General features: G+C 37.2%; 1 protein-coding gene across 4 annotated transcripts in view; it reads left to right on the top strand.

The window, feature by feature from the left end:
• The first annotated feature begins 1,058 nt into the window (after positions 1-1,058).
• LOC6047652 (ras-related protein Rap-2a) overlaps positions 1,059-14,858 on the top strand; it is a 273,455-nt gene continuing 259,655 nt past the window's right edge. For 2 of the 4 annotated variants that reach the window (XM_038250213.1, XM_038250212.1), the window contains exon 1: positions 1,060-1,181. The gene's annotated coding sequence lies outside the window, so the exon portion shown is untranslated. Of the gene's footprint in view, positions 1,739-14,858 lie in introns of all 4 variants that reach the window. The other 2 variants (XM_038250214.1, XM_038250211.1) reach the window with 2 other exon arrangements.

The raw sequence follows: 14,858 nt of genomic DNA, 5'->3' as shown, positions 1-14,858 counted from the left end.
AAACCCAAACATGCTAAAAATGATTTTAAACGCAGAAGAATGTATTTTAATTTGATTTCAGCTGGCTGCACATGAATTTTCATTGAAATTTTGAAGTTTATTGTAAAAATATTTTTTTTTGCCCCCTGATTTTTCGGGCCAATTTTGAAGGGTGGGGGGGGGGGGGGTGACAAAAACTTTTAAAAATATTTGTACCAGCCTTATGACTTAAAATCGGTCAACTTTATCAAAATTTTATTTAAAATTTTCGATTGTTATTTTAATTTTATATTAGTCAATTTTGTTTCCCCTTTTGAGTTTTTTTTATCACAACTTATTTTTTTTTTGAAAACCAATTTCGGTGACAAAAAGGTGAATTTTGAACTATTTTTTTTTCCGTGTATCATTTTCTTGCGTGTAGTCCTCATCCGCTTAGTCACGAAATATCCTAGCAAAGCTGGTTCTGCCAGAATACTGCTAGAACGGTGGAACATTTTTTTTTAGAATTCTAAAATATAAAGCTCTTCAAGAATTCTACTAGTATCCTGCTAGAACGTCGTAACTGAGCATATACCTACATCTTTACCCAATCAATCAAACAAAAATCTCATTAGTTCGTTATTCCACTTTTTCATATAATTTTTTAAAAATATTTTTAGCTTTTCAAAAATTCAAAATATTTGTATGTGAGATAAAGCATAATATTAGCATTTGCAATTTTAAATACATATTTTTATTGCTAATTTGCCTTTTGAGATTCTCTTGTTCCAACGTCGGTTGAAACCAATTTCTCCAAATCTGTAAATATAAAGAATAGCAGTAAATCCTCAAACAACCTCCACACCACCATCTTGACGAATTTCCATCACCGGGAACACTAACGCTAACGCCTCCCATCAGCACGCAGCCAGCCATCATAGATGTCTCACACACACCACAACCACCCACCACCCACAGAACAACATCACACAAACACCATTCACAACCCGCGCGTATTCATTCAACTTCCAGTGTCTTCGTATTGGTGCCATCCGCCATGGTACAGGCGAGATTTCCGAGCGCCCGAAGTCAGAGCGCGGCCGACGTTAGTGCGAGTTTTGCCGTCGTCGGTGCTGTTTGTCTCTGGTCCGCTGCCTGTCGCCAGTTCGCCGTGTCTGTCCGATGTCTGCCTGGGTTCTGGCCCGACACACAATAGCAACACCGTGAGCGTTTTTCGTTTTTTTTTGTTTTTGCGCGATCGCCGCGTGAGTGAGGGTGTGATTCGTTGGTATTGTGTTATTTTTCGGGGTGTTTGGAACAATAGGCTAGTTGTGTGTGCAATTTTGGGCGAGTGCGTGGGTGGTGAGACACATATCACACAGTGTAAAGGCCCCTTGTTACTGCCCCCGAGTGTGTGCGGAGGGAGTGGAAACGATAGTGAGTGAGTACGTGAGCGAGTGAAGAGTATTGTTTTCTCACTTTTGAATTAGGGAGAAGTAGCGAAGGCTCGAATTTCGGAAGATTTGCTGAGGAAAAGGAAGGAATTTGGCTTAGTTCATCAGCAGTAGGCGCTGAACAAAGTCTGCTAATCGCAAAAAAGGCGTATCGCTGGCCGTAAGACACACTGTTCCTGGAAACACCGAAACAAGGGAATCCTTACACACAATCAACACTTTATAACCGAGATTACATCGGTTTTTGCGCGACACTGTGTGCGTGTGTTGGTGCTAACGAGCGAAAGCGAGACAGCGAGACACTGTGCGTCCTGCTCCATCCAGAAGTAAGTGTTCTTTGCTAATCATCGTCATCGTCGTTATGCGAGAGGGCTTTTCCCAAATATGTCCAGCTGTTGCTTTCTCCCTCTGGCTCCCTTTTCGCGTGGAACGGACAATCTGAGACCAAGACAAGACCAAACGTCAAACTTAGCCATCGCTAGAGCAACTTGTTATCGCCAATTCATGGGGAAAATCGCAGCGAACGCGATTGTATCGACGACTTCTTGGATGATTGGAATCGTAGTCGTCGTCGACGACGACGATTAATCAACTCACCAACACACATCCAAGCAGCCGCGATGTAACAAAACACTGCGTGTCCCTTCACGCACACTCCCAAAACCCGGGGTTGCTCCCATCGCCGTCGCCGCCATACCATTACTGCTGCAGCACTTGTGTGCGCTGGTATTGGTGGCCAAAAGCCGCAAGCAACAAGAAAAACAACACACTGACGGACTCTGGGTTGAAAGAAAGGAAACTCGAGCTTGGAACGTCGTCGTCGGTCGTCATAGAGAATAAGCGGAAAAAACAACAACAAAACGCATCGGGGCCCGCAACAATATTTGTGATTGACGGATGAGGGTTTGGGCGCTGACAAATCAAGACGGTTGCGTGACCCCGGGGCGGCCAACGGGATCGACGCGAGGTCGTCTGTCAATGGGGGAATTTTGAGTGTTATTATTCAAGGTTGATGATGGGTATTGACGTTTCGAATGTTGTCTGAAAATTAGCAAAACATCAGTGGTAGTGATTACTCAGAACAAACTGAATTTCGACAAGGTAGTGAAGGAGTTGAAGTTGCTAAACTTGTGCTAAACTTCAGATTCTTCACATTTGCTCCTGCAGAGGTCCTAGTAGTCCCCGGGATATCAAGACTGTCCGATCTCCAACCTGAAGAGGCATCTGGCAGACGTCAAATAAAGATACTTTCGAGATTGACTACACTGACGGGTACCTACACGTTGTACCTCCTGTACTTCGATCACGAGTCCGTCAAAATCCAGACCCTTCGGCGGATAAATGCACTGGACGGATTCTTTGTGACGTGGCGATTCTACATGAAGAATCCGATCGACGCAGCCCAATGCCAAACTGTCAAAAAATCGGTTACGGTTCCAGAAACTGCAATCTCCTACCCGGTGCGGAATGTGCGTTGAGAACCATTGTCCATCAGCATAAAGTGCACGTCAAGTGCGTCAACTGTGGTGAAAACCACACAGCGAATTAATGCGACTGTCGCGCGGTCCGTTAACTTAGTGTAGATTGTCAAATATTTCGAATCTTACATCTAGTACTGTTCCGTTGTAGAAAATCAGGTATCTTTCCTTGAATTTAAATTCCTAAGCTACGTACACCATTTTGTGATCGTAGTTTCTAGGTCACCAATTAACCCTTACAACGATCAAATTACCACCTAAAAAGTCCGGTTAATGCCCGGCCAAATTAACCAATTTAACCCAGTCTGCAAACTCGCCAGGAAAGTCTCGTTTAAAGCCTATCAGCGCGTTTCCACTGCTCAATTTACCGCGAACAAAAAAGAAGAAACCTCCCCACACAAAAAAGAAAAGAAAGCAAACCCAAGACACACAGCCCACACAGAGTGGGCTTTTCTTCCACGAAAGTGAAAATCAATTTCGCAACCCAAATCTCGGGAATAGACCGGGCGAAAATCGGAGACCAATTTCCACACCTCACCCTGCTCGCGCGCTTGGGCAATCATCCAGAAAGTGCGAGTGCAGCAGGCCCGGTAAATCGCCTGGTAAATCATCTTTCAATAAAAAAAAGCAAAACCACAATACATGCGTCGTGATTTGTGAGCGTGTGTTGGTTTGAGGCTTTGGCTCTGGTATTGGTGGTCGAGGTAGGCCAGGCAGCCAGAAGCGAAGAAGTTCATCAAAAGAAAAGCAACACAATTTGCTGTTGTTGTTTCTTTTGTTGTTGTTGTTGTTTTGGTAAGGTTTGCCACCCTCGCACGGGCAAACTTCGTTGACGTGTGCGATCGTTGCTGTCATTTTAGGGTTCGCCAACACTGCTGCTGGTGGAGAGAAAAGTTATGCGAAGCTGTAGAAAAACATATCGGTTCAATACAATGCAAATATGTTTTGTTTGCTGACGGTTTACAAACATGTTATTTAAATGTAAAAAAGTAGTGATCCTACGTCAAGTTATAATTTAGTCCTACGTCAAACTGTTTCACATAACTTGATTTCAAATAAGATTATTTTCGGGTATTTTTTGTGAATTTTCCTAAAACAAGCTTTTCTGACGGCTGACATTCACATTCTGGGCACCATTTAAAGCAAATGAGTCTATGAGCTCAAACATGTGCTGCTTGACGCAGGAAAAATACATTTTAAATTATTTTATGTTGATTAGACTTCTATATTCATTAAATTTTAGTCCAAAATCTGCTGAAAACAATGTAAATAAGTCAATGTCGAAACGTAAACAAAGAGTCTATCCTATCGAGAAATTAAAAGCGCATGGTGTCGATTTCTGGAAAAGTCAGGGAAAACCTGGAATTGTCAGGGAATTTTATTTGACCTGGAAAAGTCAGGGAAAGTCAGGGAATTTTAAGCTGGGTCAGGGAATTTCGATGATCTTAAAAAGATTACTACAAAATTTCATTTCTTTTTGAAAATTCGCCCTTGATGATGTATTTGAATGTATTCCCGGCCAAACTTTGCCACATTGTGTGTAGGCCAGATCCTTGCGCATCTTTTGGTATATGTAACATTGAAGTTTGGAGCATCGTGGAGCTCGGTACAGACCTTCAAAGTTTGATAATTTTTCGAAAAATCGTCCCCGGCGAAAAAGATTCGCGTCGCACCTCGCGACGCCCGAGACGCCATTTGATTTTGCTGGGACCAATTTTTCGAAAAAAAGGTTAACTTTGAAGGTCTGTACCGAGCTCCAGGATGCTCCAAACTTCAATGTTACATATACCAAAAGATGCGCAAGGATCTGGCCTACACGCCAGTGATGTTGAAAATAAACACTTTAGTGGTCAAAATGCCTCAAAAAGAGACATATTTGAAAAAAATCTTGTTTTATGGGTTAAATCCCATTTAAAATTGAAGGGCGGAGCGCCAGCTCCTGTTACGTCCAATCAAGCTCATATTTGGGATTTGGGCTCAGTATGCCCACCGGAACAAACCCCTGAATGCCCGTCAAAAAGTCATTTTTGTTAAACTCTAATAAAGATTCTAAATTTTGAAAATTCTGCATTTCTGATATTTTGGAGTTGTTGATTTCTTATTTTTTCAAATTCTTAAATTCCTAAATTCTTAAATTCTTAAATTCTTAAATTCTTAAATTCTTAAATTCTTAAATTCTTAAATTCTTAAATTCTTAAATTCTTAAATTCTTAAATTCTTAAATTCCTAAATTCTTAAATTCTTAAATTCTTAAATTCTTAAATTCTTAAATTCTTAAATTCTTGAATTCTTAAATTCTTAAATTCTTAAATTCTTAAATTCTTAAATTCTTAAATTCTTAAATTCTTAAATTCTTAAATTCTTAAATTCTTAAATTCTTAAATTCTTAAATTCTTAAATTCTTAAATTCTTAAATTCTTAAATTCTTAAATTCTTAAATTCTTAAATTCTTAAATTCTCAAATTCTTAGGTTCTTGAATGCTGCCATTCTTGTTACCATCTTAGAAAACTTGATAAAATTTGAAGTATTTTTGGAGTTATTTTTTCGGTTAGAGAAATTTTGAGAAGAAGATGTAGGAAAATTTGCTTCGATTTCTCTAAGTGACGCTTTGGTAAGATCATCGAGTATGAACTTTATCTTAAATTTAAAATCTCAAGATCGAGGATTTATTACAATTTTAAAATTTTATTATTTTTCTTTATTTAGATTTGATTCAGTTTTTAGATCTTAATTTCTTAATGTTGAAATTTTTTATTTTGTTTTTTGCCCAAATGTTTGTTTTGCCTTTCCCTCTAGTTATATTTTGGTATTTTCAGCGTTTCTTGATTCTGCCTTCTGAGATTACAAAATTGAATTTATTATGAAACTCTTTTGTATGTTTTTCGCAAAATTATTTTTCTTAAAATGACGCGGGTTTTGCACGGATTGGGGTGGCGCGGATTTTTTTTCGCTTCTCCGTAACAACCCTGAATGGAGGAATTTGAGAGTTCAAGAATTTATAAATTATGGTCTCTTCGGAAAGTTGTTTCAACTTTAATTAAGATCCAGCATCTGAGATTTCATAGGGATTGAACAACTACATTTTACATATTTTTCCTAAACAACATTCAAGGGCTTACAAGAAGGAGTTCCCGTGGTCAGATCGAGCTTAAATTTGTAATCTATTCCAAAACACCCAAATGTCTATGTTTGATAAATAATGACTTTTTGAAAAGCTCGAGCTTTTATTTGTTTTTATTTTTATAAAATGTATTGATCTTGTGAATGATCGTCTGTAGGCTCTGGTCAAGGCAGAAAACTTTTTTTTTTAATTTTATAGCAAAAATATTATTTTGTATAATTATCTAAGAAGATGTTATCTTCAAATAACCAGAAAACCGTTTACTTCAAATACAAACATTGTTGAAAAAGACCTAGATCTTTTTTTTTAAACCGTAAACATGAACTTGTTTTTCAGTTTTTTTAATCTTTCATAAGGTTCTGCAAAATTACATATTTATTTCAAGTTTTTGTCTCCAAAACCATTAGTTTTTTTAAATAGAAACACAATCAAAAATAGCATCGGCCTAATTCGTTTAAAAATTCGGCAAAAGGCAACAATTTTAAAATTAAACATAACTTCTTACTTTAATTAAAATTTTCAATTGATTTTTTTTTAACTCTAAATTTCCTTTGGGAAATGAAGTGAAATCAACTAATCGCAATTTGAAATTTGCAACAATTTTAATTATTAATTATTTCTAGAGTTGTTTTTTAAAAAGGTCCTATAAGCTATTGTGTTTTCTATTTTTATAAGACCTATTAAAAAAACTCTAGATTTTTGGTAAAGGGCAACATTTAAAATGACATCACCAAATAATAAAACATAGGAATTTTTTATGGTTTCTCATTTTGGATGTTCGATAAGAAAAAAATAATTGACAAAATTAAAAAAAAAGTTTTTAAGTTTTTGCAGAATCCATCGTTAGCAAAAAAATAAAATAAAATAGTCATTGAAGTTTTTAAATATCATGAATTTCCAATAAGCATAAGCATAAGCATAAGCATAAGCATAGGTGCCCACCCGCAGTTGCTACTCCGTTATTGACCAGGACCTCCAGAAGTTACATCCACGAGCCGTGGAAGATAAGTGGGTGCTATCTTTCCTCGCTTCGCAACTTCTCAAAGGCCCCTATCATGCTGATCAATACCGGCGCCGGCCACGACCAGTGGTAGGGTCACGGGGAAGTGGATGGGAATGTTAGTCCGATACTTGAGTGATAGAGACCGCCCAATCGACTGCTTCTCCGACAAAGTATCACATGAGTTTTGAGGGGTTAGTAGATGGGTATGAGGTCAGGATTCACGAGTGGCAGTGATGTGACCATGAGTATTTTGTTTATCGGTTGAAAATTTTAAATCTTAGGCAGCCGGCTGCGGAAAGATAAATAATTGATTATTTAAAAGTTTTTAATCGAACGCGTGCCAACCGAGCAGTAGTGCTATGGGCTGGACTTATTAGTATATTTTTACTGTTTGTACAATTTAGATAACGCGAGCAAATTTCAAAAAATAGTAATAAATGACGCTACTCTTCATCAAATCGATAGAAAAGAAAACAGGACACCACGTAACCGTTTGTTATGAAATTAAAACAATAACTTAAACGAACTAAAAAGGCGGCGTGCCTTCAAATCAACGATGATAAAAGAAGGACTTATGACAAAAAATCAAAAAAACAAAAGCTCCGAAAAAATACGTTGCAGAGTAACCGCGAGGTAATCGAATCAAAAAAATCAAAAACGCGCGCTAAAGGTGTATCCTAAATGTCAGCATGAACATTCGGGATTCTTCCTCTCCCGCAATTATCCCATTTCACCTCTAAAAACGCGCCCGAAACGAAACCGACAAAAAAACTTTTCAATCGTGCGACTCTTTTCCAACTCAAATTATTACGATCAACGAATTTAAACAAAAAGAAAACAGGACACCGCGTAAACGATTGTGATGAAATTAAAACAATAACTTAAACGAACTAAACCGGCGACGTGCCTTCCGATCAACGATGATAAAAGAAGGACTGAAAAATAAAATATCAAATAAAAGGCTCCGAATGACACGATGCAAAGTAACCGCGAGGTCCCACTTCTCACAATCGAATCTAAACAGCGATACAACGAAAATGAAATGAAAAATTACAAAAAGACAAAAGCATGAAACGAACTCACCAAGTTGCAGCGATGAAGATGACAGCGACGTCGACTTTCGTGGGGCACTTCAACCCTGTGTCGGTGCTTTAAAAGCAGAAAACTTAACATTTCTTCAAATAAACTCAGCCGCCTTCGAAAATCCACACGCGCAAGATCCACATGTTTTCCACTCAAATCACATGAACAAACCAAACCGGCCTTAAATTGTACAATATTCAATGTATCGAGACCAAAACTACTTCCGATTGTCTGTGTCATCTCAATCACACTTAACCAAATGCTGAATGGCTGGCTTTCATCTTGCCCCCTTGCCAACCATTCCAAATCCGCTCTCGATTTCTCTTTTGCTCTCCGTTTTTTGTTCCTCTTCGCCAAAGATTTCTCAGCCTCTCTCTCCTTTTTCGCTTCTCTTATTTTCTCTTCTGCGAGCATTTTACACTCTCACACCACTCAGCCTACAGATCGAACCCCGAGTCACCAAAACTCTCCCTCTCTTTTAGTGCTTTCCCGCTCTTTTTTCTCAAACCTCACAAAATACTTGCGTCTTCAACGCTCTCCCGCTCTTTTTAATTTCTCGCCCACATTAATACGGATCTCCCTCTCTTTGAATGCTCTTGCTCTCACGCTCTTCGTTTCTTCTGGCCGTTCGACTTTTTTCCTATGAAGGCTGCCATCTTGGATTTTTGAATGAATTTCACAAAATTACAAATCTAGCATCCATTCTACGTTATCACCACTAAGCACATTAATTTCCCCACACTTCACAGTCCCTTCCTTCCAGCCAGATCTGAAACAGCTCAAGAAACACCGCTAAAATCCGGCTACGGCCGAATAATTGTCGTGGACCTGTGCTCTACGACGCCTCCACCTTTTCCCAAAAAAAAACGGCAAATTCACGCACAAATGACACTTTCACTACAAAACTCATCTTTTTCGTCGAAGCACAAGTTATTTCTTCCAACAGCCACAGCAAAGTCGAAACCCGAAAAAAACATTTAAAAAAAAACACGCAGCCCCGAGACCGATTCTGTAAAGACGTCTTCTCTCGCCCGTGGCTCAACTCGCTCTGAATCATGAATTTCCAATATTCAAAAAGAAAAATGCATGAAACCATAAAAACGCTCCAAACAATATGTTAGTAAAAAATAGAAAATAAAAGAAAAATTGGTGGTCTGGAGAGGTCAGGGAAAAGTCAGGGAATTTTATTTTGGGATTTGGATCGACACCATGAAGCGAGAGTGTGTGCGTGCAACATGGAGTAAAACTTGTCGAAGTGCCATGGAAAACTTTACAGATAGTTTAACTCCATGTTGCAGATTTGACAGCTCGATTCGTTTAAACATCAACTGACAAGAGCAGGATAGACTCTTTGTTTACATTTCGAAATTATGATGTCTCTGTGCTCTCTTGTACTAAGCTTGCTGGGTTTCCTATCTAGTTAGCATAAGAGAGCACACAGGCATCGATTAGCGTGTCTTTTTCTCGTTTCAAAGATAAAATCTGGAGTTTTTTTTTTTTTGAAAAGGTCCAATAAACCAAATTTCCAGTTTTTGCTTTTTGGGTGTTTTTGAAACCGCCTTTAGTCAGGGGTATTAAAAAACACCCAAAAAGCAAAAACTGAAAATTTGGTTTATTGGGCCTTTTAAAAAACCCCAGAAATCAACGATTCGTTTGTTTGGTCTCAAAACGTCAAAAAATCTTACATTACTTATCAATATTACTGGGAGCTTTTGGAAAGTGACAGCTTGGGCAAAAATCTCTATTTCATTGTAATAGGGCCGGGATTTCCCGGGATTTCCGAAAAAAAAAATCCCGTTTCCCGGTAATTTTTTTAAATTTCCCGGGAATTCCAGAAATTTGAGCGAAAGACATTTTTCTTAACTTTGTTAACTTTTTGGAAGCATTTTTTTTTAAATGGTCTGAAAATAATAATGAATGAAACTCAAAATGATTTTGTTCAGTTAAATTAAATGTTTAGTTCATTTACAATAAGTCAGAAATTTTGTTATCAAGATTAATTTCCGAAAATATTGTTTTCTAAAGCAAATGGAAATAGATCTTGCTCAAAATAAGATATAAGGCTTTCTAGGCCCAGTGAGAAACCATATAATTTAATCCAAAAATGACGTACTCCTCGTCGCAGTGTCCTGATGCAAAAAATGATTGAGCTCGAGTTGTTCAGTCCCGCGAAATATGTTGACTGAAATATAGGATGGTCAATAAAAAAACTAGCTAGAAAACGCATGACAAAATATATTGCTAAGAGATAACAAATCTGATGCAAACAACAACGTAAATTTGTAAATTTTTGACGAGAAAGCCTTATTACATTATAATTGGCGTTATTTCATTTTAAAAATGTTTAAATTCCTTACCACCAAAGTAAAATTGTATTTTTTACCGTTTTTAACTACGATGATCAAATGGGATGAAAATCGAATTGGTAGCGTTAAATATTTCAAATAGGTTTGTGCAAGAAGAATCACTTAAACTTAAAAATCATGTATTTGTGCTATGAAAAATCCTTTAACCGAAGCTAATTACTTACCTGAAAATCTGTGGCATAATATAACCATAAAAAAATAATTGAAAAACTACTTTGTATTGAGATGTACAAAATGCAATTTTATGCTTCAAATATTTATAAAAAAAAGGTTTTTATGGAAAAATCCAGTACGATTTCTTTAAGAAAAGTAATTTGTCATGAAAAATATATTTTTTACAAGTTTTTTCTTCTTTTATCATTTCAACTTTATGTGACACTCTCTCAAACTGGTCACAGAGGCCAGTTTAAAAGAAATTTTATGATTGTGGAGTTTAGATTCATTTTACTCACTGTTCAAACACTTTGATAAAATAAATACTACTCGTCAAAAAATACCTCAGATATATTTTTTAATTTATTGTTATTACGATTGAGTCTTTAAAATTATAAAAAAAAAACATTTTCTTGAAGTGTATGATTTTTTACATGCAGCCAGGCTGTTAATTGATCTTCATACATTTTTTAACGATTAAAGTCGCTGTCCTATACAATTTTCCTGCAAAATATTAATCAGAATCAAGATCGGAACAATTTTCAATAAATTTAAAATTTCCCGTTTCCCGGGAAATTTGTAACCCTGGGAAATTGGACGCTCTAATCTGACGTGAAGAGTCTAGACTCTTTGTTTACACTTCGGATTTGGCCCTATAGAGCTATCTAAGCCCGATCTCACACACACTAGCACACCATTTGTTTTGCTGGCTGGTACAAAATTTAACCTCGCTTTTTTTCGTGTACGTACACGCAATACATGCGCACGTAGATAACTCTATTACTATGTTTTGCTTGCTTTACATCAATACACTCTGAAGAGTTTTACACATCAGCGGCGCAGAATTTTGCGCCAGATCGCTATTTCCAAGGGAGCGTTCTTTTATTACGTAACGCAGTAGGGGGGGAGGGGGGGTCGGAGGCCGTGTTACGCTCCATACAAAATTTTTAAAATTTGTATGGAAATTTTGTTACGAGGGGGGAGGGAGGGGGTCTAAAAGTCCGATTTTTCGCGTTACGTAATAAAAGAACGCTCCCCAAGTTCTGTTCTGCCGCTCTATTTGCGATGGAATTTTAAAGAGATTTACGCCTGTATGTCTGTGCTTTTGTTTTGTCAAAGTGACAGCTGTACTGGGTACTCCACAGTACAGCTCATTCCATCTCTGCTCGACTTGACAGGGACTTTTGGGGTGGAATTTTGTACCGTGCACGGAGAAGTGAAACAGCACGCGGTGAAATGGAATAAATGAGATGTTTTTACTTTTGTTTCTGCCCGACGAAGCCTCTTCACCGCTCTCTTCAAACAGCCAACCACATCGAACGATGATGATGATGGTCCACTGAACTTCAAATGAATGCCATCGGACGGAAAGATAAGTTTTTCTTTTTTTCATTTTTCAAATTGGGTTTCGTGAACAGCTGTCAAGCGCGGTCGTGACAGCTCGGCGCGACAGCGCCGCAGGTGGTCGTTTTGCGTACCCAAATAATGCCACTTTTCCGTGATTGGTGTTATCAATTTAAATGCGCGGTGGCGGGTATTACAGTGCAATAAATCAATAAAACTCAATTAAATCTAATTCGAATGGGGTGGTGTCGACAGATTTTTCTTCTTTTCGCCATCAATTTTCGAGCTGATTCTTCGGGGGGTGGCAAAGATGACGGCGCCGCCGTGTTACAAATTCAGCTGTTATCAGCACTTTTGCGTTTTGGACCGACTGGAATCGACCGAAAGTTGCTCGTCTTATCATATCTGGCTGAACGCTTCTTCCTTCGTTCGTTACTGGGCAAAACTTTTTCTTTTGAAAACTTCGCAAACATTGGGCATTTTGTTGCAAAACATTTTTGAGATTTTGTTTTGAAAAACTGGCAGCACTGTAAATTTATGTTTATTCAACAAATCACAGCATTTTATAGACTCGTCTGATAAGTCTATGACCCATTTGAAAAAGGTTTAAAAAAAAAACAACTCCCAACCTCTACTCAAACTCAAGTCAGCAATTGATTTATAAGGTGTTTTTCATCACAGCTCACCGAGCGCTATTGTCGACTGTATAGGAAAGCGGGAAGTCGCCGCCGCGTTCAATTCCCAAGGAAACCTGATAACAAGGGTCAATATTTGCTTGCCCACGGATTGCGTTTTTTTTCTGAAGAATGGTGGGCATGAGTGGGCAGTAATGAAGGTGGGGGAGATCCGTGGGTAAATAGCAACGGCCATCTCTGTGGGAGTGGGTTGACGATTATTAATAAATTTTAAACCCATTGTCACCTCTGCGTTTTGTCATTGATATGGACAGTATCAGTTTCATGCGTGGCAGTGATTGAAAAGGTCTATTTGGAGTTAAAATTTTCTAGTTGGTTTATTGTTGGAGCCAGTGGTTTTCAGTTCGACTCATTTAAATTAAACATGATAACCATTACAAAAAAAAATTAAACTTTATGTTTGGCCTAATTTGATAATTTAAAAAAAAATTAGGCATTTTTCCCATAAAATTTTATCAAACAGCGTTTGAATTTGAAGGTTAATTAATTGAAAGAATTTTGTTAATTATAAACTTTTATTAAAGCTTTTGTAATTTTTGGCATATTTTTTACGTTTTTAAAATACTGTGCAAAAACATAGCTTAAACAGCTATTCCGAATTCCCGTAGAGGATGGTCTGTTTTCGAGTCTAACATGTTTTAAGCATTTCGGTGCCTTTCTGCTCTCTTATGCTAACTGGGCAGGAACCCCAGCAAGCTTAGTACAAGAGAGCAAGAAATAATTTAAAATTCATCAATTTCAGATAAAGCACTTTATATTGAATTAAAAAAGTTTGTTATTGGAACAATTAAAAAGTTTGGATTGGATTGGCCATTTTTGTCGAAAATTACTTCAAAATCTTGACCGATTTTGAAGTTTTAACATAAAATATTTGAGAATTTCATGAAGTCAAAAAAATTATTCAAAACCTTATAGTTCCCGGTTGATAAATGGACACGTAATTTTGGGAAATCTGTTTTCAGTTATTTGTCAATTCATGTACAAACCTGACCAAAGATAACAACACATTTCTTAGTTTTATTTTTGAAAAACACTAGAATTTTTTTTTCAAAAGTCATTTCTGGATTTAAAGTTTAATTTGCAATTGAAAAATTCTGTGGAGAAACTTTGTTTGATTTATCACAGTTTTATTGTTGTAATCTTTTTGAATGCGAAAAAGCTATCAATTGATAATCTCTGCACCAAAAACATCCGAGAGAATAGCGGCCGTCACTATAGCTTGTGAGATCTCTTCTTGTGTTTCGCAATTCCCAGCGATGGCATTCTCTCTCTCCATCAGTCCTCCCCTTTTCCTCGACTCTGCGCTCTCACCGCTGAGTCTCTCAATCCCTCCGAAAACTGCAATGAAAGCGCGCGGGACGGCGATTAGGAGCCGACCACGCATGACGTCCCGTTAAACTGCGTTTGCGAAATTGGTTTTGTGGCGGCTTTTGTGGTTAAACGCTGTTGCGGTAGGATGATCGTGGAAGCGGGATTGAGAGAGAAAAGGAAAGTGTCAATCGCGAGTGTGTAAACAAGAAAACGTGTTCGGCTATGTTCGGCGCTGAGAGTTTCAATACGGAGAGAACAGCAGTTGTATTTGAGGCATGAATATTCAGGCGGGATAATTGTAGTTGCTGAGAGCTGATATTTAGATACTTAAATAGAAATATATTTTTTTCCCTTTTTTTTCGATGGAAAATTTTCTCAGCTATTTTAAAATATTTATTCTGAGATAAATGACAATGAACAATTTTTTTATTAATTTAAAAAAAAAACGCTAAAATCAATTTTTCAACTATTTTTTTTAAAGCATAAAAAAGCAACTCATAAAATTTTTGAAAATTTTAGGGTTGGAAATGTGACTTGTTTTATGTGACTTTGCCAATATTTAAAAAATGTATTTTTTTCTGGGGTCAACTTTGGCTGCATTTTTCGCAAATACTTTCTTTATTTTATATAAAAATAAGTATGCAGTAATGTTTGTATTGTCCCACTATGCCTCTACGCATTTTTAAACAATTTAAATGATCATAGTTTCATTCTAGAGTGAAAACATGAAAAACATGCAAAAAAATAAAAAGAGGCTGTAAAAACATGAAAAAACTGAACAACAAAAGATTGTGATAGGAGGTGGTAGTAACAGCCACATGATAGTGAAACATAATGTAAACAAGATAAATGCAAATATAAATACTAAAAATTAAACAAAAAGAAGATTTT

Source organism: Culex quinquefasciatus, chromosome 2 (assembly GCF_015732765.1).
Source record: "Culex quinquefasciatus strain JHB chromosome 2, VPISU_Cqui_1.0_pri_paternal, whole genome shotgun sequence".
NCBI classification, from domain to species: domain Eukaryota; kingdom Metazoa; phylum Arthropoda; class Insecta; order Diptera; family Culicidae; genus Culex; species Culex quinquefasciatus.
The sequence above is the reverse complement of the archived record's forward strand: the minus strand, read 5'-3'. Positions and strand labels throughout refer to the sequence as shown.